General features: G+C 35.4%; 2 long non-coding RNA genes across 2 annotated transcripts; one reads left to right on the top strand and one right to left on the bottom strand.

Moving 5' to 3' along the window:
* The first annotated feature begins 2841 nt into the window (after positions 1-2841).
* On the top strand, positions 2842-7399 carry LOC113308786. Its single transcript, XR_003340069.1, has 6 exons — positions 2842-2952; positions 3076-3195; positions 4594-4675; positions 4920-4976; positions 6124-6334; positions 7088-7399. It is a non-coding gene; the product is annotated as an uncharacterized LOC113308786 (long non-coding RNA).
* A 7983-nt stretch (positions 7400-15382) lies between these two features.
* LOC113308491 lies at positions 15383-16928 on the bottom strand. The gene is made up of 2 exons (XR_003339823.1): positions 16005-16928; positions 15383-15825 (listed from the first exon to the last, which is right to left on the bottom strand). It is a non-coding gene; the product is annotated as an uncharacterized LOC113308491 (long non-coding RNA).
* Between the last annotated feature and the right edge of the window lie 1224 nt (positions 16929-18152).

The raw sequence follows: 18152 nt of genomic DNA on the forward strand, positions 1-18152 counted from the left end.
GAACCCCACCATTCTTCCATTAATTCAAGCAGATTGGTATTGTGGAGGAAGATCGCTTGGAAGTGATATGGAGAAGGACCCCAATCTTGGATGTCGCAGCTCAAATTGATTGGCGCGTGATCAGAAAGAGTGAATTTTCCTCGAGTAAATTGGATAGGTTCGTTACATCTTCAGACTTTGATAAACAACGGTTTATTTTGTTGTTTTTTTTAGCATCGGTGTAGATCCACTGAAAAAAATTCTCGAACATTTTCCTCGGGTTAATTTTTACCACGACAGTGCTACGTACCCCACTTCATACACCCATGATGTGGCACCCCCTCCCTTTTTCTGGAGTTAGAGCTTCTCCAATGGTCATTGTGTGTGTTTCCTATGTGGCAACACAAATAAGATATCCTCAATCTTTTTTCCTTAAAATTAGCGAAAGAAAAAAATCGATCTCCAAGAGTATTGCATGTAACATCTTTTAATTAGCATAAACTTTATTTTTCATAATTAAGATTTTATTAGAGCTAAAATTGGTTAATTAATTAATATTTTTAAGTCAATTCATTTAATTAAAAGCTGACTAGGATGGTAGACAATGTCAAGGGAAATGTCTAAAAAGACATTCACCTTGACAATGTCTACCCAAAATCATCTATACATTGGTTTAAGACATCATGGTTGGAGAATGATTTTAAAGAAAATGGACGTGTATCCTTGGTGGATTTTGACATTTATCTCCACACACATGCTATTGAAGAAGCTCTAAATAAGGGCTTGAGACAATAGTATAACGATAACACAAAATTGGTTAAAAAGACCAAAATCAACAATTCCTGGGTGAAAAGGACATATAGAATTTGATACTGTTTAAATGGACGTAATTGTAAAAAAAGTCAGGATCAAGGTATTGAAAGCGTGAAGCGAAGCGTGAAGCGTTTTTTATTTTTACGAAGCGATGTTTATGTTGAAGCGTGAAGCGTCGCTTCATGATTGATGTTTGAAACGGATTTTTTCCTATAAAAATAATAGTAGTTTGTTATTAATAATTTAATATTTAGGAAGATAATAATTGTATAAATTTAATATAAGTCCAGTTAATTTCAAAAACTAGCGTGGCATGGTGGTTCACTTTATTTTAATTCGGAAGTTCGAAACCCCCCTAAAAATGACTTGACTAAGTCAAAAAACACATCAATTAAAGGAATATTCCGCTTCATGGTCGCTTAGGAGCGAATTGGAAAAATCTGAAGCGAAGCGTACAAAACGTAGCGTGAAGCGGCGCTTCATGGTAGATTTGCTTCATAACTACCCTTCAGAGCGAAGCGTAGTGCGAAGCAGCGCTTTTAAAAACCATGGTCAGGATGTAAACTGTTTCATCCTACCCATTTTCAAATATTTTTTCTTATTTTTAATTTATATCAGGATGCATCCAGTATTCCAGTTTCATCCTCACTTTTTTTTTAAGTTAAAGCCAGGATGAATCCAGTTTCATTCTTGCTAGCATTTCACCCATACTAATTTTTACTCGTCCATTTGATCCATGTTTTTAAAAATATTTGGACAATTGACCCAATTTCCGATAGTATAACAACACGGGAGTAAAATCTGGGGGTATGAGCGGGGTATAAAGCATTTTCGTTTTTACCATAGCCTAGCCATTGTACTTTTTTCTTTTTCTTGGAGTAACTTTAATAAGATATCTAATGAAATGCTTGTATTCCAACTACTACTTCAAACCCTAGTTAGTAAGTTCGCGAATCATTCGCGAATTTTTCCGTATCACGGATTTTACCGTCTTATTCGCGTACGTTTGCAACTCCGAACCCAAGTCACATATTATGTGGCATTCCCGGATTATTCGCGAATCATTCACGAATTTTACGTATCCCGAATGATACGTCCGCTTAATTCGCCATAAATTCTTTAGCTTTTACTTTTCAAAGACTCCACTTTTTGGGCTTTACTGCCTCCCGAGCATACACGACCGAATAGAGTGTTGTAATTTTTATGAAACAAAAACGACTGAAGAGATCTGAAGGTGAAGGTGAGAGAGATCTCAAACTCACTAACCAAGCATCTAAACCACCATACGACGTCCTCTTGGATAACTAATTTTGTATATATTATTAATATCATCATATTAAGTTTATTTTTTCTTTAAATAACTCACACATATGCATAAAAATTGGTCTATGACCTTATAAATACAAATTATTTGTTATATATATACCGAATTTTCAGAGCCGAACTCACATTTATAAATCGAATTATACACGTACGTAGGACGTTCCGAATTACTGACGAATCACGTCCCGTTGACCGAATTTTGGACCGAATCTGAATTTTACAAAACCGTATAATACTCGTGCGTTTGCCGTTCCGTACGTTTGCCAAATCCCGAATTGCTAACTAGGCTTCTAACAGAAAATTCTAAACTTAATTTACCAGATAAAGAAGCTAGAAAGGACTATTATAGACAATGAAATATTACGAAGTCTGTGCACAAGCACGTGTCCCTCTCTCTTTGACATTGAAGACATCATGATATCATGATTTCTGTTCTTTCATTTACTGTTTCACATAACACAAATAAGACTTGTATTAATGCACTTGCACGGGCTCAACATATAGATAGATTAATTTTTGGGAAAACTCACAAGGGTAGTAATTTAGTAGAAATTAACATTTAATCCCATTATTTCTGAATTTTGGACATTCTAGTCCTCCCTTCCCAAGCCCAGTACACGGTAGTCCAAAATTCTCCCGCATTAACAGTTTAGTCCAAACTTTGGACGAGTTAGTCCAAAATTCACCTGATCCAAAAATACCATCATTTTACCTTACCTTAATTACCCTTCTCGTCTTTACGATGTTTTTTAGATCTCAGAAATTTTTTTGGAAAGAGAGAGATAAACACATAGGCGATTTATAGTTGTTGTTCTTCCACAGAGATTCGTTCTTCGGGTTAGCGCTCTAATCTTTTCATTTTATGTTATTTGATTGATTTCCTCTTTACTTCTTCTTCGATTTTCTAGATCTGAAGAAACTGTAATTATTATCGAACAATTATTAACTCATCAAAAATAGGGCGATATGGATGTGGATGATGATGATGATGATGACAATTATTATCAAACAACAACACCAATTTTATCTTCTTGGGGTCCTGATGATACTCGGGATAAAAAAGAAATACATACCCCTGTTGTAAGTATTACTATTTCATATCTTTAATTTGTGTATGTACGGTGTTTATTCATGGTTATGTTTGATTGATTTGTGTATATGCAATCTCATGTGAATTAAATATGATGACAATACCATTTTTTATCAGTTTGAATGGTCAATTATGAGGATAATACCATTTATTTTATCAGGTGAATGATCCATATGGGTTTGTTGGTGTTAACACTGAAAACTATATTCATGAATGAATAGAACTTAATAATAAGAATTCAGCTCAGTTAGAATGTATGGCACTACTTTGTTTCATTTTCATCATGTCTAGGTGTATTTTGTCCTCACCTAATATGCTCCTGACACATGCCCATGCTCCTTACACATTGCTAAGAGTGGATTACTCCCCCTATCAACAAGTTACCATGAGAATTTGACCCTATAGGGTTTCCCAGATTACAGTCAGTTATGATCATAATTTGTAATTTTGACAATCTATCATTCATAGTGCAAATTATTTATCATTTTCCATTTTTTTATGTTGGTGTATTATTGATAATGGTGGTGGTACTTTTTAATATGAAAAACTATTGCATGTTTGAATGGTGATATTCAAGGACCGGGGGCTTGCTGCTGGATGGGTTAGTAAGTAGTCTCTTGACCCTCATTTCAGAATGATACAAGTGTAGGGATTTTCTTTGCCTTATGTAAAAGGAACACATAAAAAGAAATGATAAACTTTATTTATATAGTATGTGTACTTTATTGTACATTGTTTTTTTCCCTATCAAAGATTTGTTGAAACAGTAAATAATGAGAAAAGAACATGACAGAAAGAGTAATGTTATGTGAAGGGATTTTAAAATGTACTCGTTTCTATAGATACAAATAGATAGGATATGGGACAAGAACTGCATACTTGAGACATAGTGGTTGATTATCATTTCATTTTTCTGTTTGCACTTCTGTTTGAGAACTTGAATGTCGCCAGTACATAGTGGTTGATTAACATAATATTAGTTCATGCAAAGCGTCCAATCACTTTATTACATAATTGAGCAACTGCGGTGCACGACTATTTTTTGAAATTTTTATGTTATACATTAGGAGATGGTTCAAAAGGTAACACCTATTATCTAAACAAACATAACAACCTTAAAGAGACAACTAGTCCAAGTTTTTATCTGGCTCTCTACAATCTATAGATACAGTAAACACTTTCCTTAGTAGCTTGTGCTCATTTTATACATTTTATTTTTGAATTATTAATGTGTATTAAATTGTACACATGTTAATTATTTTGGTGTACATAGTTGTACACGTGTTATTATTTTTGAAGTTTGGCATAGCTTTGCAATTTAATTGTTTTTTATTTATATTTTTTTCTTCAAAGCAACTAAATATGATGTCTAATATTTTAATTTTCAGGTCGAAGATCATGAGGATCGATCATATCTAAGAGACGCATTGAAGCTGGAGAATCTTTTTTTTTGTGTGGATTTCTGTTTAGGTGATTTTTTTGCATCATTTAACATAGGTTAATTTGAGAGTCACCAGTAGTTTGAATAGTTCATACTTTCTTTTTGAGAAGTCCATAAATAAATAGAAAATTTATTTTAAATGATCGATGTGCAAAATCTATTTTATGCTCACTGTTATTTTTCTCGTTACCCTTATTTTTCTACTTTATTTGTCTTATATTTTCTTTTATCCCATCTTGGTGTGTCATGATTTCTTACATTTTCTTTTTATAGGTAACAATATTGGCCGTAACAAAACGAGTTGCATCTCACGATAACAAAGTTGACGAGGTAAATTATTTACATGCAGCCTCTCTAACCAATTATTCCTTTCGTTGTAAACTCTGTGAAGATAATCTGTAAAAACCTTTATGTGCATTGCTTTTATTGTACCGGTGTACTTAAATGTGCACCGATTGTGCGCAGTGTACTTTTAAGTACACCAGTTCGTGCACTTTGTTTCAACATTGATTATGAACCTGAAACTATCAAATTAGTATTTGTATTTAGACTTGTCTATACACAATAGACATAGATTTCTTCCTGACTCGAGGAATCACTACAATGATCCATATCGGTCTCTACGAGATCTAAACATGATGAGGAGTACCACATATGGTATGGATTGAGTCAGGCGATGGGGAGAACCACATATAGTATGGATTGAGTCCCTGACTCGAAGATTTTTTTTTCTTGTTTTTGTAGTAATATGTCAGAGATTTAGAAAGCTACAACAAAGATAGAAGATTCGAGTTGAATGGTTGAGGTGATATAGTTGTTTGCAGTAGTAGGGTTATGAGTGGTTGATATGAAGGAGATGATACAAAACTTCTATATGTGAGAATTAATTTTCATTTAATCTATTTTTTTATTGATACAAAAAGTTTAGGCCATTCAATTATAGTTGGTTGCGCGACATAATCCACAGAATAATAATAATCATTTTTTCGTAAAATTCGTATTCGTAAGAATCCTTTCGAAAAACCTCACATATATTTCTAAATTCTGGATTAACTTTATCAGTATCTTCTAAATGTGCAATTTTTTATTTTGTAATTTTCAGAAACATATCCGTTTTTTATGAATGATATTTTATATTTCGTTTCACATAAGTTCATTTTGAGAGAAATGAAGAGTTTTTACCTATTTATTCTGTACATGCATGGTCGATAGTTTACAATCGACCTGTCGATCGTTAATGTGTACATAATTGTACACACGTTCATTTTTAATGTGCACATAGTTGTACACATGTTCATTTTAATGTATACATAATTGTACACATGTTGATTTTAAGTCGCTCTGCCTGACTTTGAAGTCAGTTCATACCTCTTGGTCAGAGATGGTGAGGTCTGTGCATATACATATGATCTTATATATAATATCTTTTCTTAACTTGCATTTCATTTTAATGTTGTTCGTCTAATCTTATTTACAGGAATTGGATAAGCTCAGAGGATGGGTTGAAAAGGATAAAGGAGATTGTGAGCACATTTGCCTTAGGAAATGACCTCACCTTATGTTGCTATGCTTGTAGCTCAAGATGTTGTAACACAATTGCAGGGGGAATGAAGGTCAAAGCTGATAAAGATGGGTCCTCGCCTCATGTTTCTATGCTTGCAACCCAAAATGTTGCAACAGGGTAATAGGTATCTGGTCTAATTGTATACTTGGTTCCTTTTTTGATGCCCACTTTGATGTTGGTCTCAGCTGATAATAAGATTTTGTGCATTAGGATATCTTAGCTAAAAAATTAGGCTTTATTCATGTTTTGGAGAGGTGTGCATATTGGTGGACTAGTGGAATTCCCAAGAAAAAGTAGGTTTGTGTGTGGTTATGAATGATCGTCTTTATACATGTTTTACAGTGGTGTGCATATTGGTGCACCTGTGTTTTTTCAATGAAAAAGTACATTTTTGTGTGGTTATGAGTGATAGGTTTTGTGCATGTTTGGAAGGGGTGTACACACTGGTGTACCCGTGTATTTTCCATGAAAAAAATAGGTTTCTCGTGTTTTACATCGGTGTACATATTGGTGCATCTCAGCATTTATGTAATTCCCATGAAAAATAGGTTTGTGTGTGATTGTGGATGATCTGCATCACGCATGTTTTGAAAGTTATGGTTTTTCTGTGGAAGTTGTATTGAACTCTAGTATGTTTCAATTTGGTTTGCAACATGTGACTGATTTGTCAGGAAGGGAAACTTTGGTTCGTATTTGTTGATATTAAGTTTGTGTAGTTAGGCCCAAATGGATCGTGTCTCTTTAATTTAATAACTGTTTAACTTTTTATTTTGATCTTTTTCTTTGCTTTATTTTTTATGTGGTTGTTGGTGAAAGGTTATCTTTTTTTTTTTCAAGATGTGGTTTCTTATGTTTTATTGATTTTTCTTGGATGCAGGTTAACTGCTAAACCATCCTATGCAAATCCTGCCATTATTCAACAAGATTTTGGCGTGGTTGATATTTTTGTCAGTCTGTGCAGACTAGAATGGCAGTCTGGCTATCATGAATGTTGGATTTTTTCTGTATTTTTGTCGATGTGTCCATGGTTGTACACTAGTGTGAATTAAAAAAAAATTTAAAAGTGAAAATTATATAGTCATATGGGTACTCTTTTTGTATATCTCGAAAAGAGTTTTTCGAATATATAAAGTTTGTAAATTTTGGATGAACGGTTCGAAAGTTAAATTGTTTTTTAAATATTTATATATTATTTAAAATTAATGATGTCATCATGAGTCATTTTGGACTAAAATACAAATATTGGTACTAATTGTAAATATTAAGGATTATTAGGGTACTTTTCATATATTTGAACTAATTTGTACCTAGTTGACTCGAACTGGACTACAACGCATTTTTTGACTGATTTTTGGACTAAACCATATTTTTCCCAATAATAGAGGGGGACTTGGGGCCAAAACCTCCAACAAAAAGAAGAAAAAAGAGAGAGAAAAAACTCTATTAAAAAATACTAGCAGGTGGTTCACGCCCCCATCCAGTGTCAACCACCATGCTTAGCTCACACATACGTACTAAATTGATCTATTCTTGGTGAACATTCAGCCTTTACATCGTCAGAGACTGCAAGAGCAGGGTGTTACAAAATCAAATAGTCCACGCCATCCCCGACTTCACATAAAATCGATCCTTGAGGTGGCAGAGGTGGGTGTGTTATCTTTACAGCAATAGGTGCAAAACAGTGTAGTAGATTCATCTTCGTTTGAGCACATTTGCCTTGCCACTGTGCTATCCATTGACTTGCATTTTTTCTAACAACCACTTCTACAAGATCTGCAGTTACTGGTGCCAACCACATGAAAATCTACATATGTTTCCTCGAGTTTACACATCCTTTCTGGAGATGGACATGGAGGAGATGGTGATTGTGGAGGAGGTGGAGAGGGAGATGGTGGTGGAGGTGAGGGTGGAGGAGGAGATGATGGTGGAGGTGGAGATGGTGGAGGGGGCGATGGTGGAGGTGGAGGTGGAGATGGGGGAGGAGGTGGGGGTGAGGGTGGTGGTGGTGGTGGAGATTTGGGGCCCGCACAACAACATGGCCTTTTGAAGGCACGCGTTCCATAGACTGGTACGCATTTTCCAATATTGCAGCTTGGCCAACCTTTTTCCAAACAATCTCTCGAACAAACCTCTATGCAATGATTACAAGAAGATCCCCAATATTCTCCAGTAAGATCTGGAGACCATGCATCACATTTGTCATTGAATTGGCAAAGTTGGGCTGCTACCATCTCTGCATGATAAAAAAAAACAACTTCAGATATATATTACTAAGAAAGATTTTGCTAGTAATCGTACGTATAAAAAATATGAACATCCACTCACCTGAATAGGAAGAAACAGCAATTGTAACAAAGAGAAACAACCAAACTAGAGATGATGATGAACTACTATAAGCCATCGTAAGCGATAATTATGTATCCAGTAGGATTTTCTTCTTCTTCTTTTGTGGTATACTGATGGGATTAAAAGAGAAAGTACTGGTCTATTTATAGGACATGAACTTTAGTTTGAATTGATTTAATATCCATGATTTTTTTGTTAGTGTTAATACAATAAGTACCAAGGAACGTGGGGGGAAACAGAGAAAGGCGAGCATCTCAGTCGGCCTGAGATTTGGGAAAGATACCTGTCAGTAAAATCATGGCTGCACTAAAATGCTTCTGCTTCGTATCCCTGTATTAACAACTCTTTTCTGATTAATACTCACTCCGTGTCAAAATAATATGCTTCTTTATGTGTGAAATGAAGGGAGTAAGAAAATGTGCCCGGCTTCTTTAAAAATAGAAGTCGCTCCCAGAAGTTGGTAAAAAAATTCACTTTATAAAAACCTGGCTAAATTGGGGCATATTGGGGCCTATAGATTACTTCATCTATCCAATTCACAATGATGAGGGGTGTCTAATATTTATGTAAATTACCAAAATTACCCTCAAAAAATATTAATATTACTAAATTATCCGCATCAATCCTTAATAAACCTAACTAACAAAAATCAGTTTTTATTTCTAACATAAAAACCGATTCATCTCCTCCACTCCCTCTTTTTCCATTTTTTTGAAACCAAAAATCGTCGATGATCGACGATTCAGAAACGATTAATCGTTTTCTTTCTTCCATAAAATGTCGAAACCAAGAACTAAGTATGCTACTAACATGAATCATTCTAGTGACGATGATCCCGGGCTTGTTGAAGCGATTCAAAATAGAACGAGGGAAGTGCAAGAACAATTTGAAACCTCTCGTATCGCACATGAGGAAGAAATGGGTCGAATCAGGTACTTTTCTATCAACCCAATCCTCTAAACTAGGTTTTAGTAACATGCTTTAGGTTAGAAATCGAGAATTTTGAAATCCAAAAATTTCAGTGTTTACAGAATCGGATTACGTTAGTCATGAAGTAACCCGATTCTTATCAGAAACGGATTATGTTCATAAACTTATAGTCTGATTGTTTTGCATGTGAAAAGGAATCAAGGAACGTTAGTGTATAAATAGTCCGATTGTTGTATCCAATCTTCCTGGATCTTATTTTGTTGGAATCGGATTACATATGTCTTAACAAAAATTGATTGTTAATTTTAGAAATGGGCTTTATATGTATATCGAGTAAACCGATTTCATGAATCGGTTCGCATTAGCAGTTGCAAAAATCCGATTGTTAATTTTGTATGTTTGGAATCGGATTTCATATGTATATCGAGTAAACCGATTATATACCCTGACTTTAAAAATGCATTCTATTCCATTGTTTTTTGTTGCTTAAATCCGTATTCTACAGGCAAAAAAATCAAGCCGAAAAGAAATATAAGAAGAAAAATGACCATGCTACTCCTAAGCCTTTGGGACCTCGTCGAATAGATGGTCAAAATTTGAATGCTTCCCACCGAAGGGGCAAAGGGAGTAAATCCAAAGGGATCAGCATCAATGACCCACCACCTCGAGGGAGCAACAAACACATGAAGAAATTGATTCTGATACACCTACTGAACAAGAAGGTGGTGAGGAGGAGAGGATTGAAGAACAAAGTGGTGGCAAGGAAGGTGGTGAAGAAGAAAGTGATGAGAGTGAAAGTGATGAAGATGCTCGTGGCAAGAAAGGTGTTGAAGAAGAATGTAGCGCCCCTTAAGATAGCAGCTGACCAATCCAACAGATTAACTAAATAAAGAGGCACAAAGAATCTAAATCTTTTACATAAACCTTCAGTTTAGAAATTCGCTACAAAACTTAACCCAAAACTAGCCCCGCTCAGAAATATATATACAAGAACTCCTCTCAAATGATACATATACAATAGTCATTTGGTTTACAAAATAGAATATACAACATAGTAAACATAGCAGAAGGTAACTAATTAACGGAGTCAAATCCTTGAAGCTTTCGCTGCGCAACTCTGATCTGTCTCTGAAACTGAAAGTGGGAATGGGTGAGAACATCATCCCTAAAAGGGGTGCCCAGCAGGAATAACATTTAACTTTAAAGAAATCATGAGCAAGATTTGGAAAACAATTCATGTTTTCCCAAACATCAAAGTGACTAAGTCACTGGAAATGCACAAACAATGTATATGGACAAACTCCTTCTTCAAACAATGTACTATATTGAGTGTCGACCACTTCCTTACACACCTTATTAGTTTATATTAGTGCCAAATTCCACACCTCATAAGCATAAAAGCTGAATTCATGTAGATATAAATGAAGGAGTGTATCCTATATACCACACGTGGAAATTCTCTTTTCCCATAACAATTCATATTGACAACAAACATTACAGGTCCTTTCCAATTCATGCAAATATTCAAAGAATCAACAGAACAATCATAATGCAATTTAAACAAAGCATGGAATGCACAAACTGACAATGCATGAGTTTGTTAAACATAAACTTTTGTAAAAGAAACAACAATGGTTTCAAAAGATTTAAAAGTATTCCCACCTCTTTTGATGACAAGCCACGCCTACCGCGAGATCCACGATCCACTGGTTGATCCTTTGAATCGATCGTTGTTAATATAGACTAACTGTTAATCACACAAGAACTCTAAGAGTTTAGCCAAAAGGATCACACATGGCTCATACAAGTTCAACTAATGGTTCTAATCCCAAGTCCATCAAACCTTCCCATTAACACACAAGGTCTTCCCACCAAGGTCAACTAACGGTCACTAACAGTCAAAAGGGTCAACTGACGGTCAACATCTATTCCAAGTCAAGTCCGGTCAAGGTCCTGGTCAAAAGGTCAACTGACTCAAATCGGGTCAAGGATCAAACTCAGGTCAAGTCAGGGAAATCAGTGAGTCAACTCAGTCCTCAGGACTGATTCAGGTTATAGAAACCAAGGCCCTTGCTCAGGCCAGAAGATGAACTGCACCATAATGGTGCATCACAAGACTCAACACACTAACTAAGCTCAAACTGAGCAACCATTCCTCCCTGCCATAGTCTCATTTCCAGTTCTACTTCATTAACATTTCAATTCTATATACATTCATTTAAAGTAAACTTTATAACTCATTTACAATTACAAACTAAGTTTACCTGCAATTGCAGTTGCAAGCTTTCACAACAATCACTAGCTACAACTCCAACTCTAAGAAACATCAACAACACCATTCATCCACCACCAACATTACAACATCCTACTCAGTATCAACTTCACTAAGTCAACATCTTATTCTCCCTCTAACAGCATCACACACCACATCACTCAACATCATACGCACCTAACCGATTCAACCACCACAATAACCATAACACCAGATCTCCATTTGAGAGTCATATTCAAACTTCTGAATCACCATTACCACCAATTCTCATAACTCGACAGTATTAACACAAGCATTGTTTCATTCATACACTAACAAAACCTCAACTCAATTGTCATGTAGCTTCAATTCCCTGGAACTGAAACTTGTAATACCAACACAAGTTCATTTACTCTTTATAAATCATTCATCTGACTCCATATCCATCATAACAACAACCAACATCATTTATTCTCACAAAACTGCCACCACAGTTTCATTTCATCCTCAACAATAAAAAGAATTACTAAATTGACTAAGAAAGTAATTACCTCATACTGTATCAAGTTTGCTCAGGTAGTTGCGATCCAGATTCTCTCTTGTTCTGACTCAAATCAATAACTCATCTCAAAACCAACACCAACCCCTCTTAAATCGATTCCCAATTGAGAAATTGCAGGAGATATTAATCACTGAAATGTTACCATGTTTATCACCTTCTTCTCCTATTATCAGAACAACCCCTAGCTTCATAAACAACATTTGGTTATCAATCTCATATTTAAAATTAAAACCATATACTCTTAAATGGAGCAAAACTTCAATCACCACTCTAATCCACGTCAAACCCATCTCTAATCCCTTCCTTAAACTCCCAATTCATCTTCCAATCCTTCTTCTGAATTTCCTATAAAACCCTAGCTAGTTCTTCAATTCTTTATTGAAACTTTAAATTCGACTATCAATTCTTTTTCTTTGTTCTCAATAATCAAAACCCATCATCAATCACTTAATTTCATCCTCAATATCATAAAAATCTTCAATCGAATTCATTTTTCAGAAACCCTAATTCATAATCACAGAAACACCCAATCATCTTCATCTCGTGCTCAATTAACCAAAATATCATCATCATCTTTTACTTAACATGCTCTCCCTCTTAAATTAAATCTCTCAGATCGAACTCTCAACCCTCAATTGCCGGTAATAGAAACAGAAAAAAGAAGAAGAAAAGAGAAAAATAAGAAGAAGAAAGAAGAAGAAAAATGCGAACTTATCTTCTGGGTTTGGTTTTGATAAGACCAAGGAAAACACTATGGAACACCCGCTGAAATAAACAAGGGAACCCCCAGTCGATTTAATGAAGAAAAGACCATTTTGCCCCTCTCACTAAATTGATGATATCTTCTTCGTCTGGTACCCGAATGACACGGTCGAGTAATCTAATTCGCATAACTTTTCGAGATCTATCCGACGGTACTAAATTCGTATCTAGATCGTTGTTAGATTAATTTCTATTAATTAACGTTCATGTTAAACTAATCAAGTTATTATCTGTTAATTCGTCTCATGACTAGTCTAATAGCGTTGACGAGCTCGGGGGGCCTTACATTCTCCCCACCTTATTCATTTTCGTCCTAAAACCATCCTTCTGGTCTTCAAAACTTCCTACCTTATAGAATAATTCCATCTCTTGTCTAAGCGTAAACAACACATAAACCTAGGTGGATTTGTACAACTAAAATTTGTGGCTTTAGGTTCAAAATACTAATTTTCATTTAATAAGTTATTGTTTCTAATTACGAGATAAATACTCTATAATAAAGTTTCTAATTAAATTTGGGATCTATCAGTCCACTAATAGAAGCAAGTCCTCCTAATATGAATGGTAATCTATGCTTGTAGTTGTCATGTCCAGGTTAGCAAGACCCGACGATGGTTTCCTACGAACAAAGACAACACAAACACACCAGAATTTCAAACCTCACTATTCCCCAGTGCTGGATTATTTAAGTGATAAATAACTGAGACTATATAATCTTTAATTCTCTATCGAAATTTCTAATTTATACTACAATTGGTTTCAACCTACAGTTTTTACTTCATAATTATCTATACATAAAACAAGGAGCAAACAATCAACATACTGAACAAATCAATCAATCATTTCATAAATATTTTAGTTCTTGATTGTTTTTAGTGAATTAAGATTTATCTCACAACCCATCCCAGTTCTAAACAAATATAGTTCACTAACGGGCACTGACTAGTCTATTATCACTCATATAAGATCTAATAGTGAGCTCTGATACCAATACTGTAGCGGCCCCCTAAGCTAGCAGCTGACTAATCCAAGAAATTAACTAAATAAAGAGGCACTAAGAATCTAAATCCTTTACATAAATCTTCAATTTAGAAATCTGCTACAAATCTTAACTCAAAACTAGCCCCGCTCAGAAATATATATACAAGAACTCCTCTCAAATGATACATATACAATAGTCATTTGGTTTACAAAACATAATATACAACATAATAAACATAGCAGAAGTTAACTAATTAACGGAGTCAAATCCTTGAAGCTTTCGCTGCGCAACTCTGATCTGTCTCTGAAACTGAAAATGGGAATGGGTGAGCACATCATCTCTAAAAGGGGTTCCCAGCAGGAATAACATTTAACTTTAAAGAAATCATGAGCAAGATTTGGAAAACAATTCATGTTTTCCCAAACATCAAAGTGACTAAGTCACTGGAAATGCACAAACAATGTATATGGACAAACTCCTTCTTCAAACAATGTACTATATTGAGTGTCGACCACTTCCTTACACACCCTATTAGTTTATATTAGTGTCGAATTTCACACCTCATAAGCATAAAAGCTGAATTCATGTAGATATAAATGAAGGAGCATATCCTATATACCACACGTGTAAATTCTCTTTTCCCATAACAATTCATATTGACAACAAAACATTACAGGTTCTTTCCAATTCATGGAAAAATTCAAAGAATCAACAGAACAATCATAATGCAATTTAAACAAAGCATGAAATGCACAAACTGACAATGCATGAGTTTGTTAATCATAAACTTTTGTAAAAGAAACAACAATGGTTTCAAAAGAGTTAAAAGTATTCACACCTCTTTTGATGACAAGCCACGCCTACCTCGAGATCCACGATCCACTGGTTGATCCTTTGAATCGATCGTTATTAATATAGACTAACTGTTAATCACACAAAAACTCTAAGAGTTTAACCAAAAGGATCACACATGGCTCATACAAGTTCAACTAATGGTTCTAAGCCAAAGTCCATCAAACCTTCCCATTAACACAAGGTCTTCCCACCAAGGTCAACTAACGGTCACTAACAGTCAAAAGGGTCAACTGACGGTCAACATCTATTCCAAGTCATGTCCGGTCAAGGTCCTGGTCAAAAGGTCAACTGAGTCAAATCGGCTCAAGGATCAAACTCAGGTCAAGTCAGGGAAATCAGTGAGTCAACTCAGTCCTCAGGACTGATTCAGGTTATACAAACCGAGGCCCTTGCTCAGGCCAGAAGATGAACTGCACCATAATGGTGCATCAGAAGACTCAACACACTAACTAAGCTCAAACTGAGCAACCATTCCTCCCTGCCATAGTCTCATTTCCAGTTCTACTTCATTAACATTTCAATTCTAGATACATTCATTTTAAGTAAACTTTATAACTCATTTACAATTACAAACTAAGTTTACCTGCAATTGCAGTTACAAGCTTTCACAGCAATCACTAGCTACAACTCCAACTCTAAGCAACATCAACAACAACATTCATCCACCACCAACATTACAACATCCTACTCAGTATCAACTTCACTAAGTCAACATCTTATTCTCCCTCTAACAGCATCACACACCACATCACTCAACATCATACGCACCTAACCGATTCAACCACCACAATAACCATAACACCAGATCTCCATTTGAGAGTCATATTCAAACTTCAGAATCACCATTACCACCAATTCTCATAACTCGACAGTATTAACACAAGCATTGTTTCATTCATACACCAACAAAACCTCAACTCAATTGTCCTGTAGCTTCAATTCCCTGTAACTGAAACTTGTAATACCAACACAAGTTCATTTACTCTTTATAAATCATTCATCTGACTCCATATCCATCATAACAACAACCAACATCATTTATTCTCACAAAACTGCCACCACAGTTTCATTTCATCCTCAACAATAAAAAGAATTACTAAATTGACTAAGAAAGTAATTACCTCATACTGTATCAAGTTTGCTCAGGTAGTTGCGATCCAGATTCTCTTTTGTTCTGACTCAAATCAATAACTCATCTCAAAACCAACACCAGCCCCTCTTAAATCGATTCCCAATTGAGAAATTGCAGGAGAGATTAATCACTGAAATCTTACCATGTTTATCACCTTCTTCTCCTATTATCAGAACAACCCCTAGCTTCATAAACAACATTTGGTTATCAATCTCAGATTTAAAATTAAAACCATATACTCTTAAATGGAGCAAAACTTCAATCACCACTCTAATCCACGTCAAACCCATATCTAATCCCTTCCTTAAACTCCCAATTCATCTTCCAATCCTTCTTCTGAATTTCCTATAAAACCCTAGCTAGTTCTTCAATTCTTTATTGAAACTTGAAATTCGACTTCAATTCTTCTTCGTTGTTCTCAATAATCAAACCCCATCATTAATCACTTAATTTCATCCTCAATATCATAAAAATCTTCAATCGAATTCATTTCTCAGAAACCCTATTTCATAATCATAGAAAAACCCAATCATCTTCATCTCGTGCTCAATTAACCACAATATCATCATCATCTTCTACTTAACATGCTCTACCTCTTCAATTAAATCTCTCAGATCGAACTCTCAACCCTCAATCGCCGGTAACAGAGACAGAAAAAAGAAGAAGAAGAAAGAAGAAGAAAAGAGAAAAATAAGAAGAAGAAAAATGCGAACTTATCTTCTGGGTTTGGTTTTGATAGACAAGGGGAAACACTATGGAAGACCCGCTGAAATGAACAAGGGAACCCCCAGTCGGTTTAATGTGGAAAAGACCATTTTGCCCCTCTCACTAAATTGATGATATCTTCTTCGTCCGGTACCCGAATGACACGTTCGAGTAGTCTAATTCGCATAACTTTTCGAGATCTATCCGACGGTACTAAATTCGTATCTATATAGTTGTTAGATTAATTTCTATTAATTAACGTTCGTGTTAAACTAATCGAGTTATTATCTGCTAATTCGTCTCATGACTAGTCTAATAGCGTTGACGAGCTCGAGAGTCCTTACAAAGAAAGTGATTAGAGTGAAAGTGATGAAGAAGAATGTGACAAAGAAGGTGGTGAAGAAGAAAGTGATTGGAGTGAAGGTGACGAGGAAGGTGATAAAGAGATAAGAGAAGTCGTTCAAGAACAAGAAGGAGACCCTAAAGGAAAAGGTCAGAAGAAAGAAGTTCCAAAGAAGAAGAAAGGTGACCACATGCCCGAAGATCTGAAGATGCTTGCTTGCGGCCCTGATGATCCACCTTTAGGGATACCAGCTGATGGAGGAAATGTGTTATGGGGTTACAAAACCCGATTGTGATGAAGCAAACTCCTGTAACTTTTGAAGCCAAGAATCGGTTTTCGTCAACCAATATGTAGCCCGATTGCTAATAAGAAAATTTTTGTAACTTTTAGAATCGGTTTACATGTACAAAAATGTAATCTGATTTTTATGAAGAAAAGTTCTGTAACTTTTACAATTGGTTTACATGTGCATTACAAAAGCCCGATTGTTGAGAGGCACAATTTATACGATTTTGTAAGGACACAATCGGTTTATGTGGACATACATAAAATCCGATTGTTTGATTTGAATTTGAAAAAAATAGCCGTTGAGTCCTTATCTATATAAGGACAACCTCTTTCAGCCACTCCCATATCACACACTTAGCCTAGAAAATGGAATGGGAACCATTAGAAGATTTGTGTCTCGTTAAATCCTTTGCTAATACGTTCCGTGAACGTCCGAATGAAATCTATTCAATGTTTTGGAAGAGAGTTAAAGAGTTCTTTTACGGGCGTACCGCGAATCCCAACAACCGCAAATGGAGAGACTTGGCATTTCGATTCCAATACATTAAAGGGGCAATGCGAGAGTATGTAATAATTAGAAATATGGTGTACCACTATCATCCACGATCTCCTCTTAGGGAAAAAGTGAGTAATGCGATCATTCTACACTAGTTCACATACTAACATATAAGAATTCATTGAATTTCAGCTGGAACGTTTCAACGGGTTATGGAGAATTCGTAATGGGGAAAGAAAGTTCATTCACCACAAAGAAAATACGACGTTGTACCGACGTGCTCGGAGGTT

This window comes from Papaver somniferum, chromosome 9 (genome assembly GCF_003573695.1).
Source record: "Papaver somniferum cultivar HN1 chromosome 9, ASM357369v1, whole genome shotgun sequence".
In the NCBI taxonomy this organism is placed as follows: Eukaryota; Viridiplantae; Streptophyta; class Magnoliopsida; order Ranunculales; family Papaveraceae; genus Papaver; species Papaver somniferum.